The sequence below is a fragment of the Callionymus lyra genome, chromosome 10 (assembly GCF_982586985.1).
Source record: "Callionymus lyra chromosome 10, fCalLyr1.hap1.1, whole genome shotgun sequence".
Lineage (NCBI taxonomy): Eukaryota > Metazoa > Chordata > Actinopteri > Syngnathiformes > Callionymidae > Callionymus > Callionymus lyra.
In genome coordinates, this window is record NC_141827.1 from 24499275 (window position 1) to 24512075 (window position 12801).

Sequence of the window (12801 nt, forward strand, 5' to 3'; positions counted from 1 at the left end):
ATTTCACAAAACGAGAGTCATTTTCACTTTGCATGAAACAATAATGTTGAAAAATAACTTTTTCAGAAACTTTCCGTTATATGGGACTCAAAATATTTAAAACAAAAATCATTTTTCAATGTGAACAGGTTTCATTATTGAGCAGACACATTTACAAACCGTAACATAAGGATACACTTGAATTGAGACATAATATATATTTTAAAAATGAAAAAAAAAACAACAACAAATCATTATAATTTTCTGTGTGTATCTTTAGGTTGATAAGTTAAAGCTTACCCAACACCATCTAACTGTCGAAAAGAGTAGCAAATAATACACAATAAACTCTGTGGAAAAAATACATCTAAAAATATTACTTACTTACTTAAATGCATACAAAATCTATAGACCTCGATATCATATACATATTTTTTTAACTGTACTGTTTTTGAAGTCTAAATAAAAATCAACTGTCTGCCGAAATGATGCTTAAGATGCTCCTGGATTCTTCTGACTCCAGCTTGGATCAATGATGTCATTGCACAACTTATTAGTGGTTGTTTTTCCATCTCCTTCACTACTTTTCCTTAACTCCTTAATTTCTCTTCCTCTTTTGTCTGTCCCTCTCTTCCCTTTTCCTGCGTGTCCCCGTCTCCTCTCCTCCTCACGTTCAGCTACATGGAAACATGGATGACTTCATCGTGTGGCTCCGAAGCGAGAGTGGAAGTCATTAGATTATTCTGGGTTAACAAGGCGGCCAGCGGGATGTGCAGACTCTAGCAGGAGCCTCCACCAGCATTGAGGGATGGCGCTCATGCAGAGTAAACTTCCTCTCTGTCATGTTTTTTTTTTTTTTTCTGCCCAGTCGCATGGTTCCAGCATGATGTAGTCTGATCCACTTCCAGGAGGAGAAAACCTCTAAAAAGCTGCATTGATCTGCTCGGAATTCTTGTTTATTTCTGTGGATTACTTGTGACAGATGAACCCAAACTCTTTTATTGGTAAATGATATACCCTGGAATTAAGTTTTCGTGTTTATGAAATGTTTAATATCAGCATCATCTGGTGCCAACAGCTAGAAGTCGTTAACTTGACATGTTTTTTCACTGGATAGGCTCATAGATTCACTTAACTGGATTATTTACTGTGTATCACGGCAAGTTACATGAAACCATTCTGGAAACAGTAACGTCAATATATTACTCTTGTAGGAAGAAAAATAAATGAATTATAAATGTTTTCCTGTATGAGAAAGTAAATTACAAAACTCTACTGCATTACCTTTGCCTTCTCTGAAGTTTAATATATACTATAATATTTTGTTTAAGCATCTCTTTGTAGCTTGGGTACCTTTATATATCTGAGGTGACCATCTGCAGCACCGGGGTGCCTCAAGGGACAGTGCTGTCACCTTTCCTTTTTTCCCTCTACACGGCGGACTTTACCTATGACTCCAGCAGCTGTCACCTCCAGAAGTTTTCTGACGACTCGGCCATTGTGGGCTGCGTGTCTGGGGGGGGCGAGCTGGAGTATAGGTCAGTCATCAAGGACTTTGTTGACTGGTGTGAGAGCAACTACCTTTGCTTAAACACCGGTAAGACAAGGGAGATGGTGATTGACTTCAGGAAAAAGTCCCCACCATATCAACCGGTGAGCATCCAGGGTTCGGACATTGAGCTGGTGGACAGCTTCAAATACCTGGGTGTTCACCTCAACAATAAACTGAACTGGTCCACACACATCAACGCCGTGTACAAGAAGGGCCGAAGTCGCCTCCACCTCCTGGGGAGACTGAGGTCCTTCGGTGTGTGCAGACCACTTTTAAGGACCTTTTATGACTCCGTGGTAGCCTCTGCTATCCACTATGCTGTGGTCTGCTGGGGAGCAGGCAGCACGGACCGGGACAGGAAGAGACTCAACAGGCTGGTCACGAGGGCCGGCTCTGTCCTGGGCCGCTCGCTGGACTCGGTGGAGGAGGTGGGAGAGAGGAGGACACTCTCCAGACTCTCCTCCATCAGGGACAACGCTCTCCACCCACTGCACCTGACCGTGGAGGAGCTGGCCAGCTCCTTCAGTGGCAGGCTCAGGCACCCCCAGTGTAGGACGGAGCGTTATAGAAGGTCCTTCATCCCAACTGGTGTCAGGATATTTAACTCTCTACTTTAAATATCCTGATGCTAATCCGTAGCGTGTTTTTCTTCTTGTGTGCTTTTTATTTTATTTTTTTTCCGTTTTTTATTTCTATTTTATTTTATTTTTTATTCTATTTTATTTTGTTAATAGTGTCAATTTCTAATTTTGTAAATAATTTGTATATTTTTAAGATCGTTTTTATTTTATTTTGTATTATCTCTTGTACTATTTCTTTCTCCTTGCACTTTTTTTCTTCCAACTGCGCTGTTGTGAAAGTGTGTTTCCCCTCTGGGGATGAATAAAGCCTTTCTATTCTATTCTATTTGTGTACTAAAATATTTTCATAAAACTACGACGACACATCAACTTAAAACTAGTTGAATGACTCTGTATACCGTGACTTTAGGTGTTTCGTGTGATTCATTCAATTTTAATTTATCTTTGCTGTAAAAATTCTTGGGGATGGTGTGAACATGCTACGTATAGCACTGGTTGTGTTGGGGGGGGTTACGGTAAAAACAGTTTATGCTGCTTATAAGCCGTCATAACGCATATTTCATTATCCAAATCTGATTCATTACCTCATAAGTATCCAATTTCATTCAGTCAATGGAAGTCTGGAAACAGAAAATTCGTCCAACTGCTGCAAACCGGGACATGGCAACTTTTGCGACTTTTAGTGAGTGCTCATGGGAAATGTGGTCTCCCGTCGGCTAAACACTACCACTTTAGTCCACTGGTGTCGCTCGACTTTAAAATCGCCTAGAATCGCTTTAAAAAACTTGGTTCATAAACTTGAATTTTTGGTTTTGGATCATAAGTTGCACTTTTGCATTGATGAATCATAAATTAGACCGACCACAGTTGGAATTGCATTTTTAAATCAAAATCCAAATGTAGTATTTTAAAAGAGTAATTACTTGGGAGGATTTTTTTTTAAAACAATTTAACCAAATTTTAAATGTAATTGTAACTTAGTGGAACCCTCCCTTGTGTTTTGTTTTTTGTTTTTTTGTTTACAAGAGAGTTTAAATTTTAAATTAAAAACAAAAATTGTTGGGTGGGTCCGTTATTTGGCTTTATCTTCTTGGTTACTTCAAAAAGTCTCTTAGTATTTAATATAAAACACTATGGGTGACCCACTGCTGTGAATCACTTTCTTGGTCACATGACACTCACAGACTCGCTGGGTACTAGTAATGTTCTGATGAAGCTTCATGAAGAAGTGTCATTATTTTTAGAGGCCACCAGATGGCGGTCTTTGCACTATTTTTCCTTGTTTTGAACCGTATTCAAACCTCGCAATATTTTTAACTGATGCACCATTAGACACTACTGACCTCTAAACAACATGACACTGTTTCATGAAGCTTCATCAACACATCCATAACGGGCAGGTCACCCAGAAAAAGTTAATATTTTAAATAAAAGCTACTTAACCGACCTGTACAGAAAATATTTTGTTTATTTTCTTTTTGTAATTGTCTTGTAAAATGGAGTCGCTCATTTAAACACAAAAGCAGAATGAACGATCTTGAATGCAATTTTAAACAAAACTCTTGAATAGTTTTCATCATGAGATAAAGGATTAGCTTGGTGGAGTCAAAAATCATTTGTTGTTGCAACAGTGGCTCACAGTTGTGCCGGTCACAGGAAATAAGACCCATTTTACATGAGAAATCATGAGCGCTTAAAGCCTTTAACCTTGAAACATGCAGCTATAGATTTCATACTAAAGCAGAGGTTTTCGGTCAGCGAAATATCTTTCACTGTTTCTAACCAATTAAGGTTCCTAGTCCAAGCCAGTCAGTTTGTAGACCACAAATTGGAATAATTATTTGTGTAAAATGAACAGGCAGTGAATTATAGTAGAATTTAACTCAGATTATATTCAGATTTAGGACAAATGTTACATCAAGTTTTTTTTTGGTTTGTTCATTCATCACTCTGATCTTTGTGCATTTACTCCCACTCCACCTTTTACAGACTAAACTATGACCTCCTTTAATTACTTTCTTCTTCAGTCTCTACAGTCAAACACCCCCTCTGTCATCTGTCAGCAGGAGACTCCCACTTTGTGTACTACTTGTATATGAGGAATAAACACGCACTTCCCATTTTCAGGAGTTTCCTCGGGATTCTGACAAACGTTTGTCATCATGTGCGAGTATATAAAGGTTAGTGAGATGAACTTGTGCAACGTCAGACCCTATGATGGACAGCCCAGACCACGATGCTTATGTCTAATAATTACTCATTAACTCTGCCAAGGAGTAACAGAGGTTGTGTTAGTTTGTATTTGTGTTTGATCGGGATGGACTTTCAAATAAATTAGTTGGTTTAGAAATGGGTTAACTTGGAATTCATTAAATGTTGGTGGCCCATTGTAATTCTGTCTAGTGTTACATACTCTATAATGGTTTCTTTATTCACTTGAATGGCCTCTCACCGCTGCTGTTCATTCAACTTTATCCATTCAGAACTAGCGAGCAAGCCTAAAAACTTGACTTTATAAAACAAAAATCAATTAAATAAATCAATTTTCATGTGATATTGGTGATTAAAAATATTTATAAAAAAAAAATTAAATTATTTGTTAGGTAAGGTTGGTGAAGATGTGAAGACTCTGGAAAGCAACCTAGTAATTGACACAGATGAATGGATATGACACATGTTTGATTCCAGATTGGGAAACTTAATTTAGTCAGAATACATGTTAGGGTTGGGTTCACGGCTACGGTTACGGTTACGGTTACGGTTACGGTTACGGTTACGGTTACGGTTACGGTTACGGTTACGGTTACGGTTACGGTAAGGGTCAGGTAAACCACTTAAAAAATGACCATCATTCTACATATTCCAACATAATGTGCGTAATATTCAATTGTGATTACTTTTTAAATTAGCTATGAGGGGCCACTGTGCTTTTCAAATTATTGTCTGTGGTACTATTTGGTCCAGAGGCAAACACACACAATCACAAAACAAATTGTATATATAAAAAAAAGAGAGATTATGTCAGTGGAGGCACCAAGATATGAGGAAAATAAAAAGTTTTTTTAAAAGGTTTTTTAAATTAAATAATATTAAGAGCTATAGGCATATAGACATCCATATAGGCTATGTGAGGACAATGAAAAAGGTTGTAATATATTTAATGATTATATTATTATGTGTCCTCTTTGTGTGGAGCTTGTACACTCCTGTTTCCTCCCACAGTCCTAAAGCATACAAAGGTAAATTGATCACTGGAAATAATGTGTAAAGGATTATAGGGGTAAAGGAACAACTGTTAATAAGCAAATAAATGAATCAACTGTCGTCACAGTCCATCCTTTAAAAAACAATTGGGACAAAAGATGAAAGAAATCGACGCAGTAAACCAGATCAGTAGTTCTTTGGCGTTCATCCAAGTCAGCGATAGTCTTTTTTGTTTTGTCAGGACCTAAAAAAACATTGACCAGCAGCACAAAGGAGCAGATGAAATAAGAATTACTTTTGGCAAATTTTCTTTCCTCCCTCCTTTTTTTTTTTTCAATATTATATTTCCTGCTCCACGAATGAAAAGTCCCGCACGGCCTTCTCTAAACCTATACAAGTGGAATGAATGAAAGGATGTCTTTGTTTCCTCCAGTATATATTATAAATTCTCTATTTTATTCTCAGCATATCTTGGGTTTATTTCACTCTTGTACGGAATCTGCTCCTGGCACTGGACCGTCCTTCCTTCCACAAGTCAAACACATGAACAGTAGAAGCAAACACACCTTCCCTTTTATTGGCCGGCCGTCTCACTCTGACCGCAACAGAGACAGACACACAGTAGTGGTGCAAGGCCATTTGCTTGACCAAACAAAGAGAAGGAGGCAGGAACATGTACACATCAGGCTAATTTATTGCTGACAGGATATTAATAAAACTCTCTCTCTCTCTCTCTCTCTCTCTCTCTCTCTCTCTCTCTCTCTCTCTCTCTCTCTCTCTCTCTCTCTCTCTCTGTGGGTCTCTGGTGAAGTAGGTTTCCCTTCTTCATTACGGAATGAAACAACAATGTTTAGCTAAGCATCGGACCGCATCGTTTGACTTCTTTTGGTTAGCGTCTGGGAATGGAAATGTGTGAAGGCTGATCAGTCAGTTTTTCTTGGAACAGTACGCTTTTTAAGGCTTTATGCATATCTTAAAAAAAAAGTTGTAAAAACAAGCTTTGGAAACATATAAACGACACATGTGTAAACCTTCATGAATTCAGAAACCAGACGTCCAATGCTGTTTTTTTATGAGCAGTTTTACGATCGTATGAATCAATATGACAGAATAAAACCGATTGATGTTGACATTTTGCCATCACAAATAAACATTTTCACCCCCGTCCCCCATCAATCATTCTTCAGTTTGTGAGGCTGCGGGGACCCCTCAGAGGTGTCTAAAAAAGACTAAAAATAACTAAATCACACAAAGCAGTCAAAGTTATAACTTTGTTAACCAAGTAAAACAAATTAAATTTGTCCAAACAAGTGTATATTTACCGATTAGAAAGTCAGATTTTGATTTTGTATTTTCATTCTTTGAGCCTCTTTTATCTTAATTAGGTCTGTGTTTGTTCTCCTTCTCAAAACAAATTCAGAATCTGTCTATTATCTTATCTTAAAGAGTGGCATCTTATAATGTCACAATATAAACATGAACAATAATCTACCTAGACGGGAGAAAACTCTCTTTTTACTCTCAAAAAGGAAAAAAAGGATTACAATTAAAATATGCTTTAAAATATAGCAGAACAACGTAGAATATTATTTGAGTTCTTTGGAGAAATTAAAAAAGTTTTCACATAAAGGACGTGATACCTTTTTTTGCGCATGCAAAACTGTCTACTTTTTACATACGCCTGAAGACGCTCTTTTAGATAAAAATATAGTGTAGAAAAGATTTTTGATCACTGTTAAAGGGGTAGAAATAGGGTAACATAGAGGGGTTTTTTTTAATTATTATTATCATTATTGTTATTTGGTTAGTGTTGTCAAGAAATGGCTTTTAAAAGTTTTTATTTATTTTCTAATCCTCACATCGATTGACATTATATAATGATTCACGACTTGTGACTATTATGAGCGTGATTAATCATTTTATTTCAAACTAAAATAAAAACCCTGTACCATGTCACAGACCATTACAGGGGTCCAACACTCTAACACAGGGGTCATGGAACAAGTTTTATCTTGGGAGAGCAGCACGTCAGGGAATAAAAAGGTTGTGGTAGAAGCCAATGGAAAAAAATGCAGTGGTCTGACTGTCGGCCTCCCTCCATCCACTCCATCAACACACACAACAAAGAAGTGTGACACATGTGTCGGCTTTTGAATGATAGAGAAAAATCAGCAGATGATATAAAGTATATTTTTTGGTGTAAAATATTGTTTTATATATATAATGTAGCATTAGGCTATCACATACAAGTTTGTGTGATGGCATTCAAGAGGCATTCAAGAACACAATTCACACGTACGGAAAATTCAGAGTACACAATAAACACTAGTAAACTGGAAGCTAACACGGAAATACTGTATATGTTGTTGCTGCTCTAGCTGGGATGTGATAGCGGTAACCACTACGCCACCGTGAAGCAGTCTTCAAATTTCTTTTGTTAAATAGGGGATCTAGAAAATATGGATATAGCGATATATCGCAATATTCTTTTCCACCATACTACAGTATATCAATATGTTGTTGTTTTTTATTTTATTTTTGGCTTTAGATTACTATTTTATGTCTGACAATTTTCTCTTGCAATTAAACCTCCAAACCCTAGATGGCATCATTCATTCTTTCCTTCACAGCAAAATGACCATTTAAATCCTGCGAGATCCCTGCGATGCCTGAGGATGAGAGGATACAGTCGTCTCCGGCAGCTTTCAAAGCTGATGTCTGGACCTATTTTGGTTTCAAAACAAATGAAAGTAGTTACGACTTCATCAAGAGTCATGTGGTCTGTAAGTATTGCAACACTGGAGTCAAGTACTTGACAATACTCCAAATATATATTGTTCCTAGAGTATGGAAATATATTGTATCAGTTTCCCTGTATCGTGATATCAACACACAGCTTATTTCCAAGTGTTAGCGTGATGTGGTGTGAATATCAGTGATTCACATGTGGATGACTTGTTCGTATGGAAAGCACAAACAAACTTGATCGTAAAATGTTCAATGATTCACAGAGATAAAAAGAGAACGTTATATATACGTATATATAATTTGGATCTGGCCACAATCAGCTGGCATTAATTGGCATGTGTTAAAATTAAATCAAGGATAATAGCTTGTGAGTCATTGTCCATAGCTGGTTCGGGGAAAATAGTGGTTATTCAGAACCAAATAAAAAATCACTCCATGTCTTCACCGACGTTCTCTCACATCTCCAGAATGATTTGTCATAATGTGTGCTGGTTTCCTGAATATTAATAGCCGACCGTAAAGACACCATCTGGATTGGACTCAAAATGGTTCTCACTGACCTCATACCTGTTCTTGCCCAGTGTTGCGGATTGAACCAAAGACATGAACTATACATTATTCATGAATCCTAAATGTTTACCGCAGCTTGTTCGTCTCATAAAGACATTTCAGACTTCAGGTCTGTATACAGGATTTCTGCTTTCATTTTTGCTCAACACATCTGGTGACCCCCACAGAGAGATCTGCTTTGCAGGAAAAGGGTTTTGCGTGAAAATGCAGATGGCTACATCATGATTTTTTTTTTCTCCACCTAACCTGATTGCCCTGAATTATTTGTAACGATAGAATTTAATTATTTTTTAGTATTTTTAATATCATTGATAGCATGTAGCAAAAGTGTTACAGAATCTACTTCTAGCATCCTTCAAAATGCTTGTGGATCCAGATGGTAATGCGGAGACCCACTTAAAATTAAATCCTTATCAGTTTCTTGTCCCATTTATCAATTCATCTGTTTTGCCAAATATTATAATGTAATGTAATATTTCTTATTATCATTTATTATTTGCAAAATGTGAAAAGTGTTAAATAATCAAAACTGTTAATTGTACAATCATAAATTACATTGTGCTTATTTCTGTCATTTTTTACGTAGTGAATGTTGTCGATATCGAAAAATCAAACATAGAATTACTAGCTAAAATATTCATAAAAAATCTACTATAAAGGATGATGATGGGTTGATAAGGACTTATGATACAGCTGATGAGATATCGTGATACGCTGTGTTTATTTTGAAAGGCACTCTCTGCTTTGAGGCATAAAGACAATGTACAGTACTACATGTAATAGTTTATTAAGACACTGTATCATGATACCTCATCAGTTGTTTCTAGACGACTCATCAATCCATCACTACTCTATCTAGATATTTTTAACGTAAGCCTAATTTATATATATATATATATATATAGAGAGAGAGAGAGAGAGAGAGAGAGAGAGAGAGAGAGAGAGATCTATAGATATTGATATATAGATATAGATATAAATATAAACAAACTAATTTAACTCTAGAAAATGTATTTTCCAAAAACAAAAAACTTTTCAGACAGTAATAATTAAATAATTAAATAAAAATAAAATGTCTTTAGTAGGTAACAACTTGCTATACCAGCTTAGCTAGTTGTTTATAGTGTTTGCAACAGTCATTACGGGGTGTCATTTAATAACTCATAATTCTTCCATATAATATATAATATTTAATTTAGAAACTACATTGGAGTTGAAATGGCACCAGTTTAAAATATCTCATGAGTTCCATAATGTAGGAGAACAGATTTGTCAACAGTTAAAGACTAATAAATCATCCAAGCTAGCTAGTTAGCATGACACCGGATACTTGAATGTACATTTTTTCATAACCGGGCGGTATAACTCCGTACAATTGAAGTCGACGTACACAACAGTTTATCCCGTACGGCCCCGAGAGGCCGGGCCCCGCCACACACAAGATGATGTGCACATGATGTGTAGCCGGAGTGTGCCAGAGTGTGTAGTGATTGAAGTTGAGCTCCAAAGTTAAAGAGTGTATGTATCAACAGTGCGGTGGTGGTGGCGGTGGTTAGACGAGGAGGGGGCTCGACACGGAGAGACAGACGCCAGCCTCGGTTTGGAACTGAGCCTGTAGAGGCACTGTGGCTGACGGAGAGCGGAGGGGCCGGGGGAATGATGGAGAAGAAGTGAGGCAGGGGGGAATTTAGGGATCCAAATGGTGAAATTAAGATGAATTATGGAGGAAAGGAAGGAGCTGCTGCGAATGAGCTGAAGGAGGGAAAATGTGGGAAAAGAGATGAGTTATATTAGACTAGTGAAGCATGAAGAAAGAGGGGGGGGGAGAAGCGCAAGGAGGGACGGTGGTGGCGGTGGTGGTGGGGTGGGGGAGGCGATGAGGAAGAAGAGGAGGATGAAGGGGGAGCTCATTAACCAGTGCGAGATTGGAGCCTCCGTGGCTTGCTCGCGTTCAACCACACTGGGCCTTTGATGAGGCCTGGATCCTCAAGCTCAATCAGTCCCACATGAGTCCGGCTGAGAGGCAGACGGAGAGAGGCGAGGAGCGGGAGACAGACGGGGGTGGCAGGGATGGAGAGAGCGAGAGAGTACAGAGGAAGGAGAGGGACGACAGGCGGACAGGAAATGGTAAGAGAGTGGAGGAGGAGCGGCGAACCCGGGGGACAGAAAAGGGCAATAAAGGAGGCGAGCGTCGGGACACGGGTAGACGGAAGATCACAAAGAGCCAAACAGAAGCCAAATATACACTTATTTTGACTCATAAACACAAATGTGTGTGAGTCTGCATACATTTGCATGAATGTTTGTCGCTCCATGTGGGTCTGAATCCGCACATGTGTTTTTCGGCCTCTGTCTGTGTGTTTGTGCATATTTGAGCAGCGTGTTCATGTTATATTAATGTCGCAAGCATTCATGCGCACAAAAACGCAAAAAATCTTTATTAATGGAGATTTGGGAAACAAATCCAGACAAACAGAGGGTCCTGGCCAAGAGATTAACACGATATGCGTGTGCCTGGAGTTCTGAAATAGTCCTCGATCCAATCTTTAAACTTTGGTCCTTAACCATCTTCCAAACTTGGGAATGAGAAATTTCAGATGGATTTAAACTATACCAGTTTTGAAGACAGTCGGCGTACGACGAACATTATCAATCTATGGTGCCTAAGACTACGTTTCATGTAATGTAATCATCACTACTTTAGCACTAGCCATGTTGCTACTATCATGATAATAGAAAAGAAAACCATCACATAATATTTATATTAGCTTAGAAACCACCTCATCACAAACCCAATCCGCCTCACCACTCTTCCTCTAGATGTTATTTCAACAGGTTTCTAACAGTCATCTCCTCGTCCAAACGGCTCTACAAATTGAAATATTTGTACGTTTCATCCATAAACTGTCTTGTAATATCAACTCTGGGTTTCACCAGGGTGATTTTTAAAAAATGCTTTCTACAGATGTGAGGATAGTGTTTGAGGTTTGAGGTGTGTCATCACCGTGTGCTGAACACTGCACTGCTGAACTCACCCGAGCAAACTCATGCGATTCATGGTTCCGAAGCAATTTCCTGCTTCACAGCGACTCTCCCCAAAATTAAAAATAATATTAATACACCCAAGTAGGTGATTGCTGAGGTTGGACGGTGAAAGGAATTAACAAAACATAAAAAAAAGATTAATTCATTAATAGTACTGGGAATTAAAATAGTTTTTAAATAAAATGCATTAAAGGTCAACTAATGTGAAACTTTCCTGACTCACTCACATGTTTCAAATGTTTTTTAAGCAATTACTTTATAAAGTTCTGCTCTGTCTGAAATCTCGGCAAATGAAAGGTTACGATAGCAACGAGTCCATTATGACGTGATATTGGCTTCACTCCTCCTCCAGCCAGCTGTAATCAAGCCCGCTTTGTTCATACAACGAATCTCTTAGAGGTGGAGACTCCCGAGATTAATAGCGTGTAGTGACAAACCTTGATGTTTGACCAATCACAGGAGAGTGGGCTTGATTATAGTAAACAATATTTCATCTCCAGAAAGTGTTTTCCATGGGCGGGGCTTAAGTACATTTTCTAATGTAAATATTTCAATGAAAAGAGAGTTTTGTACAAACACATACTGATGAGTACAATAGAGGTCAGAGATCAGTTCAAGACACACTTAAATCAACTCGTTATTTAACTTTAAGACTCAAAGATGCCATTGAGTAATTTATCGATGTATTGAACGGCCCTGTTAATGTTTTTATAAATAAATAAATAAAAAAAGATTATTTTGGCATAAAGCTTTTATTTGTTTGTCTGGTTAAAATATGTTCCCTAAATATAAAAGTTTTTATTTGTAATTTTTAGTTGATCTTCAGTATCTAAATTGACAATATCATTTTTTATTTATTTTTGGAATGGTCATTTACTTGGCTTTTAACAAATGCTTCTCATGCAGCCACTTCTACAGAGAACTAAAGAGCTTTGAATGAAATCATTAAAAAAAAAAACTACATGCTATCCTGGTGATAAAATTGAATCTAATAGTTTTATAAACATTGTTACAAGTATTATAATATCAGGCTTGCCAGAGTATTCACAACTTGCTAACAATGCTAAGCTAACGTGTCTGTTGGTCTAGTGGTCGAGAAATATTGAATCACAAAATCCCTTG